The following is a 23,778-nucleotide window of genomic DNA, read 5'->3' as shown; positions in this document are numbered from 1 at the left end:
GTGTTGGAGTCCAGGCTGGAGGGCATCTTGGCTAAGCCTTGCTAACCATGGACCCCTAGGGCTGCCACCAAAACTCACGTTCCCATTCCCACTGCTGACAGACATCGAGGCCCTTCATTAATACAGCAGCACATTTGCATTTCACTTCTGACTGTCTGTGGGTGTGCTACGGTGGACTGATCTTTCTCCCCCTAAGAGATAAAAATTCATACTTCTATTATCTTGGCACACTACCATGTGCCCACACCTGCCCCCATGGCTGACTGCCCACATGGCTGAAAGAGGGCTGTCTCTCTTATTAAAAATGCATTTGTCCCTAGAAGGATGAAACATCTTAAAAGCACACATTTTTACATTAAGTGAGAATTATAAAAAGAATTGAGAAGTGTTTTTTTGAAGTCATAAGACCTGCGGCTGGTTAGCAAGAGGGCTGGATGCTTTAAATTGGTTTTTCAGCCTTTTCCTCTTAATCTCTTCATTTTTCACATCAACTACATTTCTGTCAAAATGCAAAGATTTCATCCTCTCTGTTGAGATTTAAAGAAATTTCCTTTTAAAAATATTTTTTAATAATAAAAGTGGGATATTAAAGACTGTAGATGTCATGATATCGTCAAACTATCCTCATACAAAATGGACCAAACGGCAAATTTTACGTGCTCTCTATTTGTCCTGCTCTGTTTTACGTTGCTGTACCAGGATGCATGATGTGGGGTAATGTATAAGCAGAAGTTTCTTTGGCTCACGATTCTGGGAGCTGGAGGGTCCAAGGAGTGAGGCGCTGGTACCCTGGCGAGAGTCCCTGGCTGCATCACAGCTCCGCGGAGGAGAGGACCAGCTGCCTGTGGAAGAGAGCAGGCATGTGGAGTGGCCTCGCTTTACAAGCATCTGCTCTCGCGAGAACTGAATCACTCCTGTGAGCGCAGCAAGGCCGGGAGCTAGTCACCTCCCACTACACCCCCCCCCCCCTTAAAGATCCCACCTGCTCAACAAGGCCACATCAGGGACCAAGCCTCCCGCACGTGAACCTGTGGTGACAAACTATACCCAAACCTTGCAACATCTCACCACAGTTTTAAAAATTAACAATGTAAGAGCTGGTGTTGTGGTGTAGTGGGCAAAGCTGTCGCCTGCAGTGCTGGCATCCCATATGGGGGCTGGTTCGAGTCCCAGCTGCTCCATTTTCAATCCAGCTCCCTGTTATGGCCTGGGAAAGCAGTGGAAGACAGCCCGAGCATTTAGGTCCCTGCCTCCCATGTGGGAAATGTGGAAGAAGCTCCTGGCTTCTGGCTTTGCCTGGCCCAGATACAGTCATTTGGGGATGGACAAGCTCTGTTGCTCTGTCTCTCCCTCCCTCTCTGTAACTCTTTCAAATGAACAAAAAATTAAAAAAAGTAATACTCCAAAAATCTTGAGATTTATTTATTTATCTGAAAGGTAGAGTTATAGACAAAGGAAGACACAGAGAGAGATCTTCCATCTGCTGGTTAACTCCCAAGATAGTCCCAATAGCCAGGGCTGGATCAGGCCAACGCCAGGAGCCTGGAACTTCATCTGGGTCTCCCACGTGGGTGCAGGGGCCCAAGCACTCAGGCCATCTTCTACTGTTTTCTTAGGCACATTAGCAGAGAGCTGGATCAGAAGTGGAGAAACCAGGATGCAAACCAGAGCTCTGACAGGGGATGCCAGTGTCAGAGGCAGCAGCTTTACCCACTGCCCTATGGTGCTGGCCCCTTGATCTATAGACTTTTAAGTGTGTGAATTATATGGCATATGAGTTACATGTCAATAAAGCTGTCAAACAGAACTGGGTGGGCACCTGGTGCAGTGGTTGCTTAGGATCCCTGCATGTCGAATCAGAATACCTCGGTTTGAGTCCTAGCTCTGTTTCTGATTGCGGCTTCCGGCTACTTTGTACCCTGGAAGGCAGCAGGTGATGGCTCAAGTACTTGAGTGTACCTACGTGGGAGACCTGAATAGAGTTCTGAGCTCCTGCATTCAGCCTGATCCAGTCCTGGCTGAAGCAGGCATTTGGGAAGTGAACCAGCAGATGTGAGGTGTGTGTGCGTGTCTGTCTGTCTCTCTCTCCTCCTGTATGTCTCTGTCTTATATGTCTCTGTCTCTTGCACTCTCTGCCTCCCTTTCAAATAAGTAAAAATAAAGAATAGATGATCTGACTGCCAAATACTTTCAAAGGCACCCATTTGCAAGCATTAATTAACAGCCTTTGCAATTACTTATGTCTTATTCTGATATAATTTCAAGCTTACAGAAAAGCTGTGAGCATTTTACACGTGTTTTAATCAGACATGTAGACACCCAAAGAGGGGAATTCAGAGCCGAAAGCAAGGATTATGGCACCAGGAGAAAATCTATTGTGTCAAATAAACACCTTAATATCTTTGCAGTTCAACAGCCTTGCTTCATTACCAGTTACAAAAGAGATGGCCTTGCGACACGCCTGGTGCCTTACACCTAAAGAATCTGTGCATTGTCGTACCTGTTCAGCATTTTTACATGTTGAAAGCCGTTCAAACTATATGTGTGCACACTTTACAATCAGAATACACGTAACAACATGTGGGCTTCTAACTGCTCTGAGAATATTCATTGGAAACACCCAGAATTGGCAGCAAAATGCACATCTGATCTCTCGTGAGGTTTATCACCCTCCCCCACCTCTGTACACCTGCAGCTCACTCCTGGGGAAGGCCCTCCCCTGGAAGTGGTTTCTCCCACACCTGACGGGAAGCTGGGAGGTCCTCTGGGTCCCTCTGCTAGCTGATCTTTCCAAGGGGACTATGTCAGTGCCGGGAGATTCTGTGTAGGGGTGGGCGGGGCTGCCATGGGGGCCTCCTGGGTGGGATTTGAACCCAACAGTTCTTGTTGACACCTCCAGCCCACGTGGGACAAGACCCCAGGTTCCAGCTGCCCCGCGGCCCCCATCGCTGACTGGTGGCAACCTGCCATGTCATGCTGCTACCATCTCTCTTCTTCCTGTGCCCCAGCTCTGGACCCCTCAGCTGCACCTTTCAGGAAGTGGGACCAGTGCGGGTGGCCTTGGTCCCTTCCCTCTCTCTCACCCTAATGTCCACGCCTCTCCTCTCCCTGCCCCCAGCTCCGGTCAGGGCTGCAAGCTTCGTGGCTCCAAGGAAAGTCTTGAGGCGATTATCTTGACACCCCCACTGTCTGCTGGAAAGCAGGGAGCCAACTGTCTGACCGCCCTCCCAGTGGGAGGCGACAGCCAAGCACGGGTCTCACTTAACATAAGCTGTACGTCCTGCAAAATCAATCATCAGCCCCACCCCAAAGCATCGTGCAAGATTGGGGGGTGCATTGGGGGGGGTTCTGAGGGGGAGAATTGAGGGGCGGCTTCTAGGGAGATGATGCTGTGCCTCTCAGAAAGGTTTCGCAGGGGGAGCTGCCCCACAGCTGGAGGGCTCCACCCTGCTCTAAGTTTTCAGCTGTGGGCTCTCTCAGACGATTCTGGAAAAGGGGAAACCCCACTGTCATGTTAGGAGCTAAAGACAAGGAGGCAGGTGCTAGGCCAGGGGCCTTTACAAACAGGAAGGTGGCAGGGGTGTGTGCTGAGGACAACGCCTGCTAGAGAGAGGGGAGGAGAAAGTTTTCGAAGGCCCTGGCGGGACAGGGCAGGGCATCGTGAGCAGGGGAGAACCAGGAGCCCCGCCTGGCTGGCCTGCAGCGGGACTTAGGGCGGGGGCCCGGTGATTCTGGAAAGTGCTGAGCTGTGGCCAGCTCTGAGGGCTGCGAGCGCCCAGGGAGGAGGCGTGGGCTTCCAGCGGCTTGATGGCCACCCTCAGAGCCCTGAAGGACAGCGACATAAAAGGATGTCTTGTAGTTCACTGTAACCTTTTCTGTATAGTATCTCTGTGATAAATTCTATCACAACGCGCTGTATATTTTAATAAGTTCCTACTTCTGACATTTGTTTTTAAAATTATAGGGTGCATAACACCCCAGAAGAAAAACTCCCATGGGATTTTGTATAACCAATAATTAAATTACATTCTATATGTAGCTATTTTAATATAGTAACATGGGGTGTGTGTGTGTGTGTGTGTGTGTATGCATAGATTTCGTTTCTATTAAAGTATAAACCCTGCTAAGTAATTGTGAAGTCTGGATAAATCAGTCAAGTCTATAGAAGAACAATGCCCAAGTCAACACAAGTTATTGTTCTTATTTGCCTTTTCAAGTAAAAGAATAACTTTCTTTGGAACAGCTCCACCCAGTGCCTACCGACAAGCAGCTGTGCTTACTGGTCTTATAGCATTCTCCCACTTCTGCAGGAACACAGGCAGATAAGTCAGCAACTTTTGTGCTCTTAGAAACATAAGCTGAGTTTCAGAGGCACTGTGGCATCGTGGGTTAAGTTGCTGCCTGTAGTGCCGGCAGCCCATATGGGCGCTGGTTCAGGACCTGGCTGATCCACTTCCAACCCAGCTCCCTGCTAATGTGCCTGGGAAAGCAGAGAAAGATGGCCCAAGTACTTTGTGTCGCTCCCCCTCTTCGTGGGGGAACGACACAGGACCCTGCGCTGTTCTTTTGTCTGCTCGGCCCTTCCCGGGTTTGCTGCTGGTTCTTCCCAGGTTGGCTACTGTCCCTTCCACCTCCGTGGAAGGGCGGTTCCCCCTGCCACTTTCCCCACTTCTGCGGGGGAGCGGCACACCGCCGGCCGGCTCTCTCGGGGGCTGCTCAGGTGTTCCTTCAGATAGATGTTCCTGGTGCATGTTGTCTCCTCCTTTATAGTCCTCTTCCACCAATCCCAACTCTGCTACCCACACGCCGAGCACGCTGCTCTCCTCCAATCAGGAGCAGGAGCAGCTCCTGCAGGTCATCACTCAAGTTGGCGAGAGGCAGCTGTGTAAAAGCTGTTTCCTCCTCTCCCAGCGCCATATTGTGGGAGAGCAGATGCATAGAATAAGTCTTAATTCCAGTAACTTAGTCTAGTCCGAGTTGCTCCCCACACTTTGGAAGTCTTGTATCACAAGCAAAGGCTTAACCTGCTGCACCATTACACACACACACACACACACACATATGTATATATATTTGTGTATATATATGCGAGTGTATATACATATGTACTCGTGTAGAGAGATATACCCATGTGGGAGACCCTGACTGTTGTGGCCATCTGGGGAGTGAACCAGTGGTTGGAAAACCTCTGTCTCTCCCTCACTCTGCCTTTCAAATAAATACATAAATCTTTTTAAAAATTAGTTTTTTCGATTCAGTCACTTAAGAATAAGTTGCAGATATCGTAACTCTTCATCCCTAAACACTCCAGCATGTAACTGGTATGAACAACGGTATTCTTTTATACAACAACTATACAATGACAAAAGTCAGATAATTTAACATTAATAATACACATGTTTAAATAAAACTCCACTCATTATTCCAACAATGTCCTTTGAAGCAAGTTTTTTTCCCCTAATCCACTGTCTAACTCAAGGTCACACATTTCATTTACTCTTCATTTCTCTTTAATCCCCATTATCGGGATATATTCCTTAGCCTTTGTCTTTCATGATATTGAGAGTTTTTTTAGAAAGATTCTTGAATGTTGATCTTATTATTATTTATTGTCTCTCTCTTTGTGTTGAGAGACAAAGAGAAAAAGTGGGTGAGTGAGCTCCCACCCACTGATTCACTTCACAGATGCCCTCGACAGCTGGGGGTGGGTCAGGCCAGGCCAGGGACTCAGTCCTGGTCTCTGACGTGGGCTACAGGGAACCAAGTACCGCCTCCTAGGATGAGCATCAGCAGGAATCTGGAATCCTGAGTGGGAGCTGGGACTTGAACCCATGCACTCGGATATGAGATTTGGGTGGGTGTCTTAGCTACCAGGCCGAATGCCCACCCCTCGACATTTCTGAGGTCGACATGGAACGTGTCCCTCAGCTTGGACTTAACTCTTGTCTCATGACTGGATGCAGCCGCCACGTGTTAGGCAGCAGCACTAACTTGGCTGTCCTGTTTGCGGCTGCATCCTCCAGTGCTCTGCTGCAGGGGAACCCTCTTCTCTCGGAAGGCAACAATTTGTGCGGAAAGACCGAGATGGTAAACAGCCTGCTGCACGACAAATCTTCACCTGGTGGCTTTAGCATCTGTTGGTGATTTTTGCACAAATCATGTATGAGTGTAACAGTTACAGCATAGTGATTCTTACCTATCATTGCATCCACACCTGCCACTTGGCATGAAGAAGAATCCTGCTTCCCTCCCTCCCTCCCTCTCTCTCCCCCTACCCACCTGTCTTTGCTCTTCTAAGTATCAGCATGGGATAGGTTACATGAGATCAACTTTTACAGCTATTTATTCTGATGCCCAAACTGTCCACAGTTTGCCCGGTGTGAACCCTCCACAGCGGCTTCTGTGATTTTTTGGACATGTCTCCATCAGTTCTTTTTAATTAACTGAGGTCTTTTCCATTACTTTCTGAGCACGCCCTCCTTTCCTGCTCCCGCATGCTGTCCCTGTCCCCGTTCTGGAACCAACCACTTCTCCCAGGAGCCCTGGTTCCTTTGTGTGGAGAATTGTACTCAGACCCCAGGATCTGGGGGCTGGATGTGTCGGGCGGTGTATTCGAGAAAAATAAAACAAGCTCAGCCGGTCACGTGTGGTCCGTGGGCCATGATCTAGGCAATGTCCTCTCCTTTCTCTCTTGGTTCTTACTGGACCGGGCTTGCGGGGGCACCGGTGGTCTCTTACTCAGCACCACCTGCTTCCCTTCACAGGGCTTGCTGGGAGGGGCCAGACTGGGGAGACGATGGAGGATTCTCCCTGGGCTCCTCCCTCTTTTGCTGCCTCTGGGGCGTTGATGTCCCTGGGTTCTCCCCTTGGGTGAAGCTGAGAGTGTGTCTTACTCTGAAGCTTTCCAACCTTCTCCCATGTCCACGAAATCCACCCCTTCTCCAGTCTCCAAGTTTTTCAATGCACTCCCTGTGGAATTAGGCTTAATATTTGAGCTCCAGCACCAGTTCTTCCACCGGTGTGCCTAAATACTAGGCATCAGTTTCCAGATCTTTAAAATGGAGGAGTAACCCTCAACATCATAAAGTAAATTAATGTGTTGGTGTGCTTTTTGAACCCTAAGACCTCTATAAAAATGCCAGGGGCCATGATAACCACAAACTAAGTCTTTGGGTATGTTAAGAGCTTGAGGAATTAATGCTCCCACGTTTTCAAGGCAGCCACTTTGAAGCCAGAGAGATCTAGTCTGCCAGGAATGACTTGCGTGGCCTCGGGCAAAGTCACGTGATCTCTCTGGGCCTCCGTCTCTTCATCTGTACAATGGGGAACACAATGCCCCCTTGCAATTGGGTTGTGTCTGCTGAGCTGCTGGACTGACCAGGCCTGGGGTGGGAGGGAAGAGGGAATCCGGACTGAGCCGAAGGGTAAGAGTGATTCCCAGCCTTGGCTGCACGGCAGAATTCTGCAGGAGCTTCCTAAATCCTCAACACCCAGCCTGTACCCCAGGCCGATTCTTTAAGAATCCTGGTGTGGGAGAAGGGTGAGACCAGGCATCCATATTTCTCAAAGCTCCCAGGTAGCTCCTGTCAAGTGACTTGACAAACCTAACTTCCGCCACCCCTTCTCTTCTGTCCTTTGGGTCCACGACCCCCAAGCATAACTAATGTACTCAGGAGTGAGTGCCAGCAGACTGCAGGCGTCCTGCCCCCAGCCGCCTCCATCCTGGGCTGCTCCCTAGCCCACATGTGAAAAATTCTGACTTGCGTGTGACCTGTGAAGCTTTGCGTCTGTATGATGTACTTGCTAGCGCCTTGGTGGTGACCTGCAGCCCAAGGGCAAGGTGGGGAGCCAGGCCCTGCAGGGCAGACGCTCCAGGCCCTCAAATACTGGCAGATACGGCACTGGGGCTGCCCTACCTGAGGGCGTTTAGGTCCAAATGACAAAGTGACGTCATTTGCAAGCTAAAACGGTCAGATGAGGGCATCAGCATGCCTTTATCGGCGGCTCACCACCACTCTCCCCTGGCTACAAAGGATCTTATTTTTAAAAAAACTCTCCTTAATGATAGTTATATACAGAAGTGTTGTGGTGCTTTCAAAACATCAACAATATACTTCAGTGTGTAATAAGCACATTGCACATTTAACCGGGTGTTAGACAGACCTGTCATCCAGCCGGCCTGCGGGGCTGTCGGCGGAGCACGCGGGCACCCTCCCATCTTGGGCTGTCCCCTAGCCCACATCTGCATACGGTTGACCCGGAAATGATGATGAAGCTTTGAGTCAATACGCCGTCTTTGCCTAGGCTGTTATTCAGTTTCTCGGCCCCTAAGGCTGGGGGGCAGTGGCTTTGTCAAAGGAACGGCTGGAGAAACAGGAGCTGCACCCAGAAGTCCTGGCTGCCAGGATCCCCCTCTCCTTCCTTGAGTGGCGGCTTCTGCTGTCTGGAGAGCTTTCCTCTTTCAGGGGTCCGCCTGGGTCCGCCTGCCGTGAGGCATGCTGGGTACATAATGCAATAAACCCTGCAGGGGACTCTCAACCTGTCAAGGTAGAAGCCGAGGTTTCTCCAGCATCTGTGCACTGCTCCTCTCCTATGTGCTGGGGCCCTCAACTCTGCAAGGTGGCTCTCACCCCCACCCACTTTCCAACAGCCAGACAAAGGCTCCGAGAAGTCAACTACGTTGTCCTGACTTACATAGCTCACAGGCACCATAATCAAGACTGCAACTCAGGGCCGGCGCCGCAGCTCAATAGGCTAATCCTCTGCTTGTGGCGCCGGCACCCCGGGTTCTAGTCGGGGTGCCGGATTCTGTCCTGGTTGCCCCTCTTCCAGGCCAGCTCTCTGCTGTGGCCAGGGAGTGCAGTGGAGGATGGCCCAAGTGCTTGGGCCCTGCACCCCATGGGAGACCAGGAGAAGCACCTGGCTCCTGCCTTCGGATCAGCGCAGTGCGCCGGCCGCAGCCGGGGCCACGGCGGCCATTGGAGAGTGAACCAACGGCAAAGGAAGACCTTTCTCTCTGTCTCTCTCTCTCCTGCCTCTCTCCACTCTGCCTGTCAAAAAAAAAAAAAAAAAAAAAAAAGACTGCAACTCAGGATTGAGCAGCTCCACAAGGCCACGGCCCCGAGTTCCTGTTTCCCGAGGCCCGGTCACCAGCTCCGCTACCTCCTCTGGCTCACAGGGCCGCAGGGTTTCTTTCACAAGCAAGTCGTACCTGTGCCCCAAACAGGCCAGCCGAGAGATGGGTCCTGTAAAAGCCGTGTCGTCCTCCCAGAATGTTTTCCTCTTACCATGGGAGCAGCCTCATGGGACCGCCTGCTCTGGGAAGGTCACTGTGCGTGTGCGTCCTGCCCCTACTGCCCACCCTCCCGTTTGTCTTGGATTTTCCCCCTCAGTGTGGCCGCTCTGCTTTGCGCCTGTCCATCACTGACCCTCTGGGCAGTAGAAGCTACAGTTGTAATGAATTTATCTTAAAATTTGCTCTTGATTTTTATGTACAATTTTTTGAATTTTTTCAGTTTTTATTTATTTGAGGGAGAGAGTAACAGAGCAAGCTCCCATTCCACTGGTTCACTTCCCAAATGTAATCAGTGGCCGCTAGTGGGGGCCCATGGAAGCCAGGAACTCGGTCCTGGTCTCCCACATGGGTAGCGGGGGCCCAACCACTCAAGCCATCACAGCTGCCGCCCAGGTGTGCGTTAGCAGGAAGCCGCAGCCAAGAACAGAGCCGGTGTCAAGCCAGGCACTCTGATGTGGAATGCACGTGCCCCTCCCAGCATCTGCACCTCCAGGCCAAAGGCCCACAATCCTGGTTTTTTAAGATTTAGGTCTGCGGCATCTTAGAATCATAGCATTTGAAAGGCTCGCCCAAGGCCGGTGCCGCGGCTCACTAGGCTAATCCTCCGCTGGCACACCGGGTTCTAGTCCTGGTCGGGGCACCGGATTCTGTCCCGGTTGCCCCCTCTTCCAGGCCAGCTCTCTGCTGTGGCCAGGGAGTGCAGTGGAGGATGGCCCAAGTGCTTGGGCCCTGCACCCCATGGGAGACCAGAATAAGTACCTGGCTCCTGCCATCGGATTGGTGCGGTGCGCTGGTCGCAGCGCACCGGCTGTGGCGGCCATTGGAGGGTGAACCAACGGAAGGAAGACCTTTCTCTCTGTCTCTCTCTTACTGTCCACTCTGCCTGTAAAAAGAAAAAAAAAAAAAAAGAAAGAAAGAAAGGCTCGCTCACGTGCGCCTCCATGTAGCTGAGGTCTACAGCTGTTAAGCAGCTGGGTCTCCATACTTGAGGAATGTCTGCCATGAGTTAGCCGTCGTCCTCAAAAATGCCAAGTCACAGGCTCCCTTTGTGTCTGTCCCACAGTCTCCTCCCTCTCTCACTGACTCTGCACCATCCTTCCGGGAGCCTTCAATCTGCAGACGAAGCCAGGTGGGCACAGAGGAGGGCACAGGCGGCCACTTATCCTCACCCGCAGCCCGGCGGGACGCTGGCCCAGTGCAGCTCTGCTGTGAGGTCGCGACTCCATGCAGAGGTCCAGGGACTGTGCCGCGTCCCTGAGGAAGTCCCAGTGACCTGGAGACCTACACCAACTCAGGCCCTGGCATACAGCAGGCGCTTAGTGAGTGACTGCTGCCGAAACCAGCCCGGAGCCACACAAGGTGAGTGTTTTCAGGCACCACGCTCTTCATCGGCCAATTCAGAAATCCCATCTAGCTTTAAAGAAGGATTTCCGACCTCAGAAAAGATGCAGACGCGGGAATCCCCTGGTCCCTGGCCCCACCTGCCTAAGCCAGCCAGGATCCCTGCGGGTGGGCCGGGACCTCAGGTAATTCCAATGTGCCCCGTCGACGGGCTCAGTGGAGCCCCCAAGGGGACTAACTTTGAAAAGGTCAGCATTGTGGGTTAAGCTGCCGCTTGCGACAACGGCATCCCATATAGTCCTGGCTGCTCCACTTCTGATCCAACTCCCTAATGCCCTAGGAAAACAGCAGCAGACGGCCCAAATGCCTCGGCCCCTGCACCCACATGGGAGACTCGGATGAAGCTCCTGGCTCCTGACATCGGCCTGGCCCAGCGCTAGCATTGCAACCATCTAGAGAGTGGACCAGCAGATGGAAGACTTCTCCCTACACACCTCTGACTTTCAAATAAAATAATTAACTATTTTTTGAAAAAGAATAGTTACAGCGATGGTTAGGAGAGCACAGCCCCTGTGTGAGGCTCACAACCACCTGCTTGGTCACACAGTGTTATCGTTCTAGTACATACACACACACACACACATACACACACAGCCCAGCACACTGGGTCCATTTCATGGCACTGATGTGAAGCAGGTGCACTGTGGTTGAGCAGTTCTAAGTGGAAATTTCCCAGGTGGCTCCAGCCTGTTACACACCTTGGGGTGGAGAGGGGGGAAGAGTCTGGAAGGTGACGCAGGGTGGGTCCCGGGCAGAACTCCCCTTGCCGCTTCACCCTCGCTGCTGGGGAAACCCAGGTGTCTGCTGGCACTGTTGATGGCCGTCAGGTTCTACACCTGGAACATGGGAAGAACAGTGACTGAAGAAAGGAGCACCGAGAGTGTGCTAATTCAAGGGCTGGCCCTGGGCCTGCTAAGAACACTCACAGGTTTACCAGGCCCCTTATTAGAATACAAAAGATGCCATTCTATTGTTCTAAAAATTATGCATTTATGTATTGAGAAGGAGGGAGGAAGAGAGAGAGAGAGAGAGAAAGCAGTAGAGAATGAGCTCCCATTCTCTAGTTCACTTGCAAAATGCCTGCAGTAGCTGGAGTTGGCCCAAACTGTAGTCAAGAACTGGGATCCCATGTGGTGGTGGGGGCCCAGTGCTTGAGGCACCACTGCTGACTCAAACCCAGGCACCACAGCATGGGATGCAGGCATCTCGACTGGCATGGTAATGACTGGGCCCAGAGTTGAGTTTTTTTTTTCTTTTTTAAGATTTATTTATTTATTTGAAAGGCAGAGTTACAGAGAGGCAGAGAAAGAAAGGTCTTCCATCTGCTGGTTCACTCCCCAAATGGCTGCAATGGCTGAAGCTGTGCAGATCTGAAGCCAGGAGCCAGGAGATTCTTGCAAGGGCCCAAGCACTTGGGCCATCTTCTACTGCTTTCCCAGGCAGGCTACAGCAGAGAGCTAGATTGGAAGTGGAGCAGCTGGGATTCGAACCGGTGCCTATATGGGATGCTGGCACTACGGGCGGCGGCTTTACCCGCTACGCCACAGCGCTGGCTCCCAGAGTTGAGTTTTAAAGAGGATACTCCAGTGCTCAACACTGAGATCACAGCGAGCCACTCATGGGTGACAGTAAATGTGTCCCCAGGGGATACGGACCCAAGGATGCCCTTCCAGGAGTGGCCACAGGAAGCAGGCGAAAAGTCCTTTTCTGTCTCAAGATTTCATTCAGGATCTAAAGAAACGATTCACAGTTACACACTTTCAGAACTCACTGCTTCCAGACTCGGGCCCAGGAGGGCTGGGGGGAAGAGGCCGTCTGTCAGCAATGGTCTCGTCTTGTCGCTAAGTCTGGAAGATGCTTCCAGCTTTCAGTGTCTCTCGTGTTTGTGGCCATCTCTTTGCGAGAGTGGCCAGAGTGGTGCTTATACCCATTTCATGGATGAAGAAACTGTGGGCTGAAGTTGCCCAACAGAACAGAGACAAAACATCTGGTATTCCCAGGAGGCGTGCCAACCCTACCGGCCCCACCAGAGCAGAGTTTGAAGCTCCTGGCCACCGAATGTTCACCAAAAGGCTGCGGTGGGCCAGGCACAGTTTGTGATGTGAGGAGGAACAGTGGCCGAGTTGCTAGACGGTGAGTGGTGAGTCCTTCTCTGCTTCTAATCTGACCGTGGCCAGGGGTCTCCAGTGGAAATCTCCACTGGGGACCCGGCCCAGGAAATGCAGCCGCTGGGGCCCAAGGCTGCAGCTGCCGGCATTGCTTTCAGTCTGGTCAGCTGGTGCCCCCCAGCTTGGGCTTGTGATCGGAGTCCCCACCCCACCCCCACGCTGTCTTTCATGTCCCAGACGTTTGGGGTCTGCAGGGTCACGCCAGGAGCCGGCAGCCAGCAGCCCCCTCCTCACTCGCTGGCCCAGGCGTTCCCTTCGCCTCTGTTTGAATTACGGATCCTGGGCCACAGGCCCAGTGACTGCTCTAAGTCAGGTGCTAGAGGTGGGAAAGCAGGGAGGAGGGAGGCTGGGGAGCTATTTTCATCTCGTCACAGCAGCCCCAAAATACCAGCTTCCCTTCAACCTTATTTAGTCTTCATCTAAAAAAAGTCAAGGCTGTGACTCCGCTGAACCTCCAAGTCGCTCCCTGGGCTCTCGGCTCCTGTCTGGGGCTGTTCCGAATGACGTCCGTAGACTGGATGAGCAGGACCCTGTACTTGGGCGACTGAAAGAGCTTCTGGAACCCAGCCCCCCTGGCTTTTGAGGCCAGGGTGAAAAAAACACTGGTGTGCGGGAGTCCAGCCTGCTGGTTTTGCTCATGCTTACTTTTAAATAGCATGGGTGGGGGTGGACTTGCTCAAAGAAAAGTGTGTTTCTAGCCTTCCCGAGCAGAGGGCAGGGGCCTGCAGCTGTCTCACGGTGAGTCCAGGGAGCACACCCTACCCAGTGGAGCCACACGTGCGCCTGCACAGGGAGGCACCCCCGTGGGCACAGGAGCCACACGGCAGGGCCACGGGTAGGGCTAACACGTTCATTTATAGTCCCTTCTCTGCACCAGGCCAGCCTGAGGGAAGACCATGGAGGAGGGTGCGTTTGCACAGCCCCTGCCCAGACCACATTCTACAGTCCTGTCCATGCCGTAAAAAAACAAAACAAAACAAAATCTTATGTATTTATTTTACTTATTTGAGAAGCAGAAATAGACACAGACAGATGTAAAGATGGAGAACACTCCCATCCAAGGTTTCACTTTTGTTTTTTTTAAAGATTTATTTATTTGTTTAAAGGCAGAGTTACAGAGAGAGAGATCGTCCATCCTCTGGTTCACTTCCCAAACGGCTGTAACAGCTGGAGCTGGGCCAATCTGAAGCCAGGAGCCTCCTCCCGGTCTCCCATGTGGGTGCAGGGGCCCAAACACTTTGGCCATCTGCTGCTGCTTTTCTCAGGCCAGGGACCCAAGGACCTGAGCCATCACCTGCTACCTGTCAGGGGGAACATCGGCAGGAAGCTGGGACCCAGAGCAGAGCTTGGGCCTCAAACCCAGACTCCCTGATGTGGAATGTGAATGCCCCAACCAGTAGCTTATCTGCTAGGCCAAAGGCCCACCCCACAGTGGCTGAAGATTTTGAGGCCATGTTGCACCTGCACAACCACAGGTGCCAGCGGCAAGACCGTCTCCAAGCGCTCGTCTTGTGAGCCGTGAGAACCTGGGGCGTGAGCAGCTACTGGCTTTTCAACCCTGCCTAGAACTGCCCAGGAATGAACTCCCAGCCTAGATGGTGGAGGTGGTTCATCCCATTTGATTGACACATCAAAGCCTTAAACAAGGTAAGAGCCCAGCAGCCGAATCACCAGGACTGTTCTGCGTTTTCTTTTCTTTGTTTGTACCTGTCTCACTCTGTCAGCCCTAAGGACTGAGTTTTACACGGCACTGGGACCCTTTAACATACGCCACCCCTGGTGTCTCTCCTGGTCTTCTCTATAGCCCTATGGCCAAGGGCAGGTGGCTGTTCCCAGACACAGACGAGGGGACCGAGGAAGCGAGTGGTGAGGCTGCTTGCCCGGGGCCTGGGAGCAAGCTGGCCACCGCAGAGCCAGGACAAGAGCCCGAGGAGCCCAGTCCTGCTGCCCTCTGCGGCTGTGTGTTTCCTGCTCAGCCGCCCTCTCTCCCACACTGGAGAAGAGCAGGCAGCCAGGCTCCCAATGCCTTGTGGCCCACAGAGAGGCAGCAGCTGGGCCCTTCTGGTGATGGGTGTCCCCAGCTGTGTGCAGCCGGGGAGGACCTAACTGGGCTAACACCAGCAGCTGGCCCTGCCCCTGCCCCTCCTCCGGGCCAGGGTCTCAGGCAAGGCTAGGACGGGGATTCCCCCAAGCATAGCCCATGGCTGTGTGTCCGTCTTTGGCCATCCTGGATGCCAGGCATTTGATTCCCAGGCATGATTGGGCCCTGTTTTTTTTGTTTTGTTTTGTTTTGTTTTAAATTTATTTGACATAGAGTTAGAGAGAGAGAGAGAGACAGAGAGAAAGGTCTTCTTTCCGTTGGTTCACCCCCCAAATGGCCGCTACGGCCGGAGCTACGCCAATCTGAAGCCAGGAGCCAGGTGCTTCCTCCTGGTCTCCCATATGGGTGCAGGGCCCAAGCACTTGGGCCATCCTCCGCTGCCTCCCCGGGCCACAGCAGAGAGCTGGACTGGAAGAGGAGCAACCAGGACTAGAACCCGGTGTCAATATGGGATGCCAGTGCCGCAGGCGGAGGATCAACCAAGTGAGCCATGGCGCCGGCCCCCAGGGCCCTGTTTTTTTCTCTGCTTCTCAGAAACAGGTCCTGCACACAGCTGGGGAGGAAGCAGAGGAGCCAGCACTCCGCTATGGGATGCAGGCCTCCCCCGCCAGGGCTTCACCTGCTGCAACTCGACGGAGCCCCTGAGCCAGCACTCCCTTCCAGCCACCAGGCTGGAAATCACACAGTGTGTGGGGGCCGCTGCCCGTCACACAGGGGCACTGTTAGACAGGACTGGCCCTGAAAGAAGACACGCATGGTACCTTCTCCCACGCTGGCCAGCGCCATGACCATCTGTGAATTCCGACCTCTGTGTGCCTGGGCAAGCCGCGGCCACTCCATATTCAGTGCCCACGTGGCGCCATGGCGGCTGTGACACATCTCGGGCAGGGCTCACTTTACAACGGTGTCATTTCACTGCCCAGTGGCGCTGCTGTCACATGCGATCGCTCCCATGTGTGCCAGACCTCAAACACTGTTTACCAGCAACACAAAGGTGGTTAGCAATTTTGTCTCAGACATGGGTGCTGGGAGCAGTCCCCACCCACGTGACCAGCCAGGCCCCAGTCTCCTTCACAGGTGCCAGGAGGTGTCGTGGGCATCCCCGGGCTCTGCTTTGTCCTGTGCACACGCCCCATGATTCCAGGGAAGGAGCCCAGGTGACGGAGTCAGGGTCTCTGAGTTCCAGGCTCGTGGCTCCAAACTGCAGCAAATTTTTCTGTATTTTGGGACCGCCACCCTTTTCAGGTTTCTGGGAGAAACTGAGCAGTGACTAGAGAGATGAGGGTCATGGGGGCACAGCACAAGAAGCCCTGATGCCGTCTTTACTGGAATCACCATTAAATCTTTCTCCAATATTCGGTGGCACCCAGACCACGGTCAAGTGCACAGAGATAAAATGCCACATGAAGGGAAGAGCGTAGGTGTTGGTGGCAGGAGATCTGGTCCCCATTTCAGCATTGCCACTTTGTGTGTGACCTGGGTGGGTCAGCAGTGACAGCGACTGCAGGGTGCCCACGCGTGCCGAGTGCCCAGTAGAAACGATTCCTTCCCGGCGTGATAATCATGCCGTGTTTCACAGATGAGAAGACAGACTGGGTGCGGTTTGCCAGCTGGTGGGGGGCAGGGCTAGGATTCAAAGATGCCTCAGGGCCCCTTTCCTGGAGGTGTGCAGGGAGTGGTGACCCCTAGCCCTAACATCTTCTCTGGGACGCGAGACGCCTGGGACGTGACAGCTGCTCAGCAAACATCAGTTTCTTCTCATTCTTGTTTTCCAGAGACGACGTGTCCCATGCTCTCTGTCTCCCTTTCCTTTCAGTTCTGTAATTCTCACCAGCATTCAGACCATTGAAACACATCCGCTGGAAGGCAACAGCCCACGCGCTTTGTGCGAGGAGTCTACTGTCACTGGGATGCTGCGTGGGCTCAGCTTTTGTACCCTTTCCTGCAGCGGGGACAAACTGCCTCCCCGCCCCCTGCCCCTGAGCATTGATGAGGCATCGACTTTGTGTGCGTTTTCTCACTTCAGCCTCAGACCAAGATAACGTTCAGGTGGGGAAACTGAGCCAGAGACAGGACCAAAGTCAGGATCAGAAATCAGGTTCAGGGCCAGCGCTGTGGCTCAGTGCCAGCATCCCACATGGGCATTGGTTTGAATCCCAGCTGCTCCACTTCCAATCTTTCTCTCTGCTATGGCCTGGGAAAGCAGTAGAAGATGGCCCAAGTCCTTGGGCCCCTGCACCCAAGTGGGAGACCCGGAAGAAGCTTCTGGCTCCTGGCTTCGGATCAGCTCAGCTCCGGCCATTGTGGCCACCTGGGGAGTGAACCAACAGATGGAAGACCTCTCTGTCTCTGTCTCTGTCTCTGCCTCTTCCTCTCTGTAACTCTGCCTTTCAATCAATCAATCAATCTTTCAATAAATAAATAAAAAAGAAAAGAAATATCAGGTTAACCCAACTCCTACATTCTTCACGTTCCTTAAAAAACAAACATTCCTTTGGGTAGAATGGGATTTGCCCAACGGCTCCCAGCTGTCTTCTTTGCTCTCTCAACAACCTAGGAAGACAAAAGCAAGCCCGAAATAGATTTTCTAGAATGAAGATTCCTGCGCATTTGGGAGACTTTCAGTAAACAGCCATGATCACAGGCTGTATGCATTACACGACAAAGGCCACGCGAAGAGTCACACCCTCTGACTTAGTCATGGTGCCTCCGTGATCTCTGCCTGAACTATATTTACCATCAACCAAACCTCCACAGCCATAGTTATCACAGTGTTATTTCAACACCTAAAATGTTGAAGCAACATAAAAGTCCCCAATACAGAAATGGATGCTGAACCACCATACATCAACATGACAGACCATTTTGTAGCCATTAAAATCATCATCAGACCATACAGAAACAGAGAAATATTCATGCATATATCATATATGATTACCAATAAAAAGCAGAATATAGGGCATGGTGTTGTGGCACAACAGGTTAAGCTGCTGCTTGGGACGCCAGCATCCTACATGGGCGCCTGTTTGAGTCCCAGCTGCTCCACTTCCAATCCAGCTTCCTGCTAATGCGCCTGGGAAAGTGGTGGGAAATGGCCAAAGTGTTTAGGGCCCTGACAACCATGTGGAGACCTGGATGGAGTTTCTGGCTCCTGGCTTCAGCCTGGCCCAGACCTGGCTCTTACAGCCATTTGGGGAGTGAATAACCAGATGAAAGATCTCTTTGTCTCTCTGCCTTTCAAATAAATAAATCATTTTTTTAAAAGTGAAGTGTAGGGGGCCAGTGCTGTGGCACAGTGGATGCAGCCACCACCTGTAGTGCTAGCATCCCATATGGGTGCTGGTTCAAGTCCCGGCTGTTCCACTTCTGATCCAGCTCTCTGCTGTGGCCTGGGAAAGCAGTAGAAGATGGCCCAAGTCCCTGGGCCCCTGCACCTGCATAGGAGACCTGAAAGAAGCTCCTGGCTCCTGGCTTCAGATCAGCCTAGCTCCGGCCATTGCAGCCATTTAGGGAGTGAACCAGAGAATGGAAGACTTCTCTCTCGCTTTCTCTCTCTCTCCGTCTTTCTCTATCTCTGCCTCTGCATCTGCCTCTCTGTAACTCTCCCTTTCAAATAAATAAATAAATAAATCTTTTTAAAAAATAAAGTAGAATGTAAAATACATGTGCACTACGATTGTAACTAAGCAAAGAATGAATACATGTGAGAAAGGTCTGGCAAGGAATGAATGAAAATGAAAATACAGGTTTTAGGTTGGTGGAATTATAGGTGCTTTCATTATTTTAAAAACCGGTACCTGCTCATGTTAATACAATCCAAGTAATAAAAAAGGTATTAAGCTGAAAGCATTTGCACTCTCCAGTGGTGGCTGTTATTACGTTTGCTTGTGCTGGTTTCAGGAATGAGATCCAAAATGCTGCTTACAGTTAGGAAGAGAGCAAAACCAGTCATTGTTGTCACAGTGACCAGTGTCCATTTCTTTCAGATCATCGGGATTCTTTTAGGAGCAGGCATTCGGCGCAGCAGTGAAGATGCGGCTGGGGATGCCCATATCCTAGATTAGAGAGCTTGGTTTGAGTTCTTGATCTCTGCTTCCTATTCCAGCTTCCCGTTAATGTACTCTGTGAGGCAGCAGGTGATGGCTCAAGGGGCTTGGGTCCCTGCCACCTACGTAGGAGACCCAGATGGAGTTCCTGGCCCCTGGTTTTGGCCTGGCCCAGCCCCAGCTGTTGTGCACACTTGGGAGGTGAGCCAGCCAACGGAAGATCTCTCTCTGTCTTCACCACTGTGCCACACACCCTCCCTAATCACCATCACCTACTTTTCCAACCACTCTCTAGTCTTTGTTTCCTTTTTTCCCCCCTAGGCTGCAAACAATTTCTATTAACATTTTGCTGCAAGAGGGAAAATCCCCAAGATGCCTAACTCAGACCCCTCACTTTATGTGCCTGGCTCGGCTTCTGTCTTCCTTCCTCGGTCACATCCAAATCCAGAAAGGTTTCTGCATCCTGTGCTCAGAAACGCACCCCCGAGTCTCTGGGGACCTCAGCACAGGCTGCTGTTAATGAGCCCGCGTGCAACCTTCATCCAGAACCCCCAGGGAAGTCAAGAAGCCCAAAGACAGAACACAGTGCCATTTGTTTAAACAATAGATTTAACTGTCAAATGAGCTCCGGCCTCCGGCAAGCCATATGTATGTCATGAACAAACCAAAATGTTCTCTTCATTTTTTTTTTTTTTTGCAAACATGTTAAGTAGACCATCCGCCCAAGTTAAAACAAAGAATTTAACAGAAACAACAAGAAGTGAAAACTCAAAGGGTTTAATGCCACAAAGCAAACCAGGCCTGTGAGGTCTAAGTCACTTGTTTTTGGGCTGTGAAGCCGTGTAGAGGGTTCCTCCCACAGTCAGCGCCATGGTGGGTCGGTAAAGCACTTGGTCGCGCAGGCCTCCCTGCAGGTGGATGGGCACATCATCAGATCTCTGGAAAAACTTCTGCAACTAGGGGACTTTGTTTTTCCCAGCATGATCGTATGTGGGAGAACCAGAGGTCAATTTAGTTGGGGTAGCAGATACGGTGGGGTGCCTCTGTGGAAACCAAGCATCTGAAACCATTCCACACTCCTGCCAACTTTTGCCTGAAGCCACTCTCTCCAGCCTTTCACATCAAGTTCAGGTTCTCTCCCTTTGAGTGGAGGCCTGCTGGCATCCGTCTCCTGTGTCTCTTCCTTGCAGCTTCATGCTGGCCACTCCCCACACTCTGTGCCCCAGACATGGCAATTTCCTCCACCCTTGTTTAGGTGCCATGGTTTTCTGCCTGAATTACTGAAACCATTTCTCACTGGGCTCACCACACTTCAACCCATGCCCCACAGCCCTCCCTGAGGGGCCTTTTAATATTTCTTTTTCACTGTACTGAGAACACACAGTACAATCTACTTCTTAATAAGTCCTACAGCTATTTTTTTAAAGATTTATTTATTATTTGAGGGGCAGAGTTGCAGACAGAGAGAGGTAGAGAAAGAGAGAGAGGTCTTCCATCCACTGGTTCATTCCCCAAGTGATCATAATGGCCAGAGCTGAGCTGATCTGAAACCAGGAGCTAGGAGCTTCTTCCAGGTCTCCCACACAGGTGCAGGGGCCCAAGCACTTGGGCCACCTTCCACTGCTTTCCCAGGTGCATTAGCAGAGAGCTGGATCAGAAGTGGAGCAGCTGGGATGTGACTGGTTCCCATATGGGATGCAGGCGCCACAGGCAGAAGCTTAACCCTTCTACAGCATGGCACTGGCCCCTGCAGTCTACTCTTTAACATAAGCCCCTTTAACTGTAAGTCCTGCAGAAATAAAGCATGAAAAGTAGCCGTGTCCTGTGTGCCACCACCACCTGTTTCCCCAGAAGTCTTTGCTGAATGGTCGGTGTGCCCAGTGACTGTCCAGCACTCCTGGAGGACAGCAACTGTGCCTTTCACTCCTCGGCCCCGATCCTCGCTCGGTGCCTGCTACGGCTTAGATGCTGAACGTGCCCCAAAGGTCCATGTGCTAAAGGCCTGGTCCCCAGGGGATGGTGGACCGTTTAGGAGGCGGGGCCTGGGGGAGGCCCTTAGGTCACAGAGGGCGTGCCCTTGGGGGCCAACTCTCTCGTGAGTTCTTCAGAGAGGGTTGTCCCAGCCTGAGTCGAGCCCACCCCGCTGCCTGCTTCCCGGCTTGCCCTGCGTCCCTGCTCTGCACACACTCTGCCCCCTGCCACAGGCCATGCCAGAGCCTGCGGCGTATCATTTGGACTTCCAGCCTCCGGAGCTGTGAGCTAAATAAACCTCTTTCTTTGGGTCTTTATTGTGGCCATGAAAATCTGAATGACACGAGGGGGTCTCAAAACGCTCGGGGAGAAGTGGCCTTTTCTTTTAATTCCATTTTCCATTTAATTTCCATTTCCCCTTTTCAGTGCCAGATGTGCAGTAGGCATTTCAAAGACATCTGCTGAAGGAATACACAGGGCGTGACTAAACAGTCCTACTGGACACTGGTGTCGGCCACTTCTTTGTCTCTTTAAACATTTTTTTTTCTTATAATTTATGTGAGAGGCAGAGAAACATGAGGGTAGGAAGAGAAAGAGTAAAAGATACAGAGAGAAAGAGAGAGAGAGAGAGAGCGAGAGAGAGAGAGAGAAACTCTCCCACCCACTGGTTCACTTCCCAGTGCCTGCAATACTAGGGCTGGACTGAGGCCAGAGGGCTTGAGCTGGAGTTGGGGCCAGGAACGCAGTCCAGGTCCGCCTGGTTCCTTGAGCTGTCACCTGCTGCCTCTCAGCGTGTGCACTGAGGGAAGCTGGAGCCAGGAGCCAGGCTGGGTTCAGTTCCTGAACTTGGGTCCTCAGACGTGAGAGGTGGGTACCCTACCCACTGGGCTAAACGACTGCTCCCAACTTCCGTATCTCTTGTTGGAGAACTGTGTGTTCCAGAAGCTCCACCGTCACCCACTAGGCAGGCATTGGTAGAAGATTCTGGCTTGAGATGACAGGGGCCCAACACCAAATGAACCATCAAGTGACAGGCAGCTCATCCATACCGGGTTTATCCTGGGCCCTACAGTGCTCCTTCCCTGCTGCTTGTACTTCCTCCACCCACCTCGCTGGTGCCTTGGAACACAGAGCGATGCTGGCCATGGAGGAACTCTGAGTGCACACTCGGCTCCTGTGATAAATGTCACTTCCGGCAGGCGCTGCGGCTCACTAGGCTAATCCTCCACCTGCGGCGCCGGCACATCGGGTTCTAGTCCCGGTCAGGGCGCCGAATTCTTTCCTGGTTGCCCCTCTTCCAGTCCAGCTCTCTGCTGTGGCCAGGGAAGGCAGTGGAGGATGGCCCAAGTGCTTGGGTCCTGCACCTGCATGGGAGACCAGGAGGAAGCACCTGGCTCCTGGCTTTGGATCGGCACAGCGCGCCGGCTGTAGTAGCCAAGGAAGACCTTTCTCTCTGTCCCTCTCTCTCACTGTCTAACTCTGCCTGTCAAAAAAAAAAAAAAAAAAAAAAAGTCGGTTCCTTCCCCACCATTCCCTTGCCCCATCAGCCCAGAGGAAGCAACCCGGCAGCAAGGTGACTGAGGGGTCACCAGAAGACTTCAGGGGAGGCAGGGAGGAGTGGCCAGGTCATGCCTGGTTCCTTACTGCTCCGTGCTTCTCTGCATGTTTGCCCGGGGCGCCTCCTGCTAAGTTACTCATGAGGCCCTGTTTCCGGGTTTGCCTTAATCATCCATAACCAGCTCTAAAGCAGAACTTTTAAAGGCTCCCCACAATGTTTCCTGGCTGTGGCTTGGTCTTCCCTGACTCCTTGTCCATTAATATGAAAGCTTTAGTTTTCCAAATCCAGTGGTTAAACCGAGGGCCTGCAGCTATAGTCAAGACTGAGCGGATGGACCTATGTGTTAGATGGACTTCAGCATAGTCAAACCCTCGGAATCTTTCTGCTAGAGCAAAGCTTCACAAACTTCCCGGTGCACAGGGCCCCTTGGGTTCCTATTAGACTGAAGATTCTCACCCAGCACATCCAGCTTGGGACCTGGAACTCTACATTTTCTAAGCTTTCAATGCTACTGGTCTACTGGCCACAGGCCAAGCAGCAGACTCCAGAAAGTGAGTCTGGCTGGGGGCTAACGGAATCTCAAAGCCAAGGGTCCCTGATTCTCTCTGAGGCCTGGGGACAGGAGAGGGTGAAAATGGATGGCCCAGCAGCACACAGAGCCTGTGGGCTAAAGCACTAGGACAGCAGAGGGTGTGGGGCGGAGCGACCAGGGCTGTAGAGACTCACCGCTGGTGAACTTCGGGAGCAGGGCCAATGCCAGGGCGCTCTTCATTTCTGTCGTGGGGAAAGAGATACATCAGAGGGGTCTTACAGGTGTGAAATTTCCACCTTACTTTTTTTTTTTTTTATTTTTTTTGACAGGCAGAGTGGACAGTGAGAGAGAGAGACAGAGAGAAAGGTCTTCCTTTGCCGTTGGTTCACCCTCCAATGGCCGCCGCGGCCGGCGCGCTGCGGCCGGCGCACCACGCTGATCCGATGGCAGGAGCCAGGAGCCAGGTGCTTTTCCTGGTCTCCCATGGGGTGCAGGGCCCAAGCACCTGGGCCATCCTCCACTGCACTCCCTGGCCACAGCAGAGAGCTGGCCTGGAAGAGGGGCAACCGGGACAGAATCCGGTGCCCCGACCGGGACTAGAACCCGGTGTGCCGGCGCCACTAGGCGGAGGATTAGCCTAGTGAGCCGCGGCGCCGGCCGAAATTTCCACCTTACTAAGCGCCAGCTGACTTCCATCTCCTTTTTG

At 52.4% G+C, this 23,778-nt stretch overlaps 1 long non-coding RNA gene and 1 pseudogene across 1 annotated transcript; both read right to left on the bottom strand.

The window, feature by feature from the left end:
• Nucleotides 1–623: 623 nt before the first annotated feature.
• Nucleotides 624–23,357, bottom strand: LOC149123143 (uncharacterized). Its single transcript, XR_016218554.1, has 3 exons — nucleotides 23,267–23,357; nucleotides 18,891–19,020; nucleotides 624–842 (listed from the first exon to the last, which is right to left on the bottom strand). It is a non-coding gene; the product is annotated as an uncharacterized LOC149123143 (long non-coding RNA).
• On the bottom strand, nucleotides 19,827–20,241 carry LOC149123144 (cytochrome c oxidase subunit 7A2-like, mitochondrial pseudogene; annotated as a pseudogene).
• Nucleotides 23,358–23,778: the final 421 nt, after the last annotated feature.

The sequence above is a fragment of the Oryctolagus cuniculus genome, chromosome 12 (assembly GCF_051225735.1).
Source record: "Oryctolagus cuniculus isolate XC-2025 breed Fujian yellow rabbit chromosome 12, ASM5122573v1, whole genome shotgun sequence".
Classification (NCBI taxonomy): domain Eukaryota; kingdom Metazoa; phylum Chordata; class Mammalia; order Lagomorpha; family Leporidae; genus Oryctolagus; species Oryctolagus cuniculus.
This window is presented reverse-complemented; position numbering and strand designations above follow the sequence as displayed.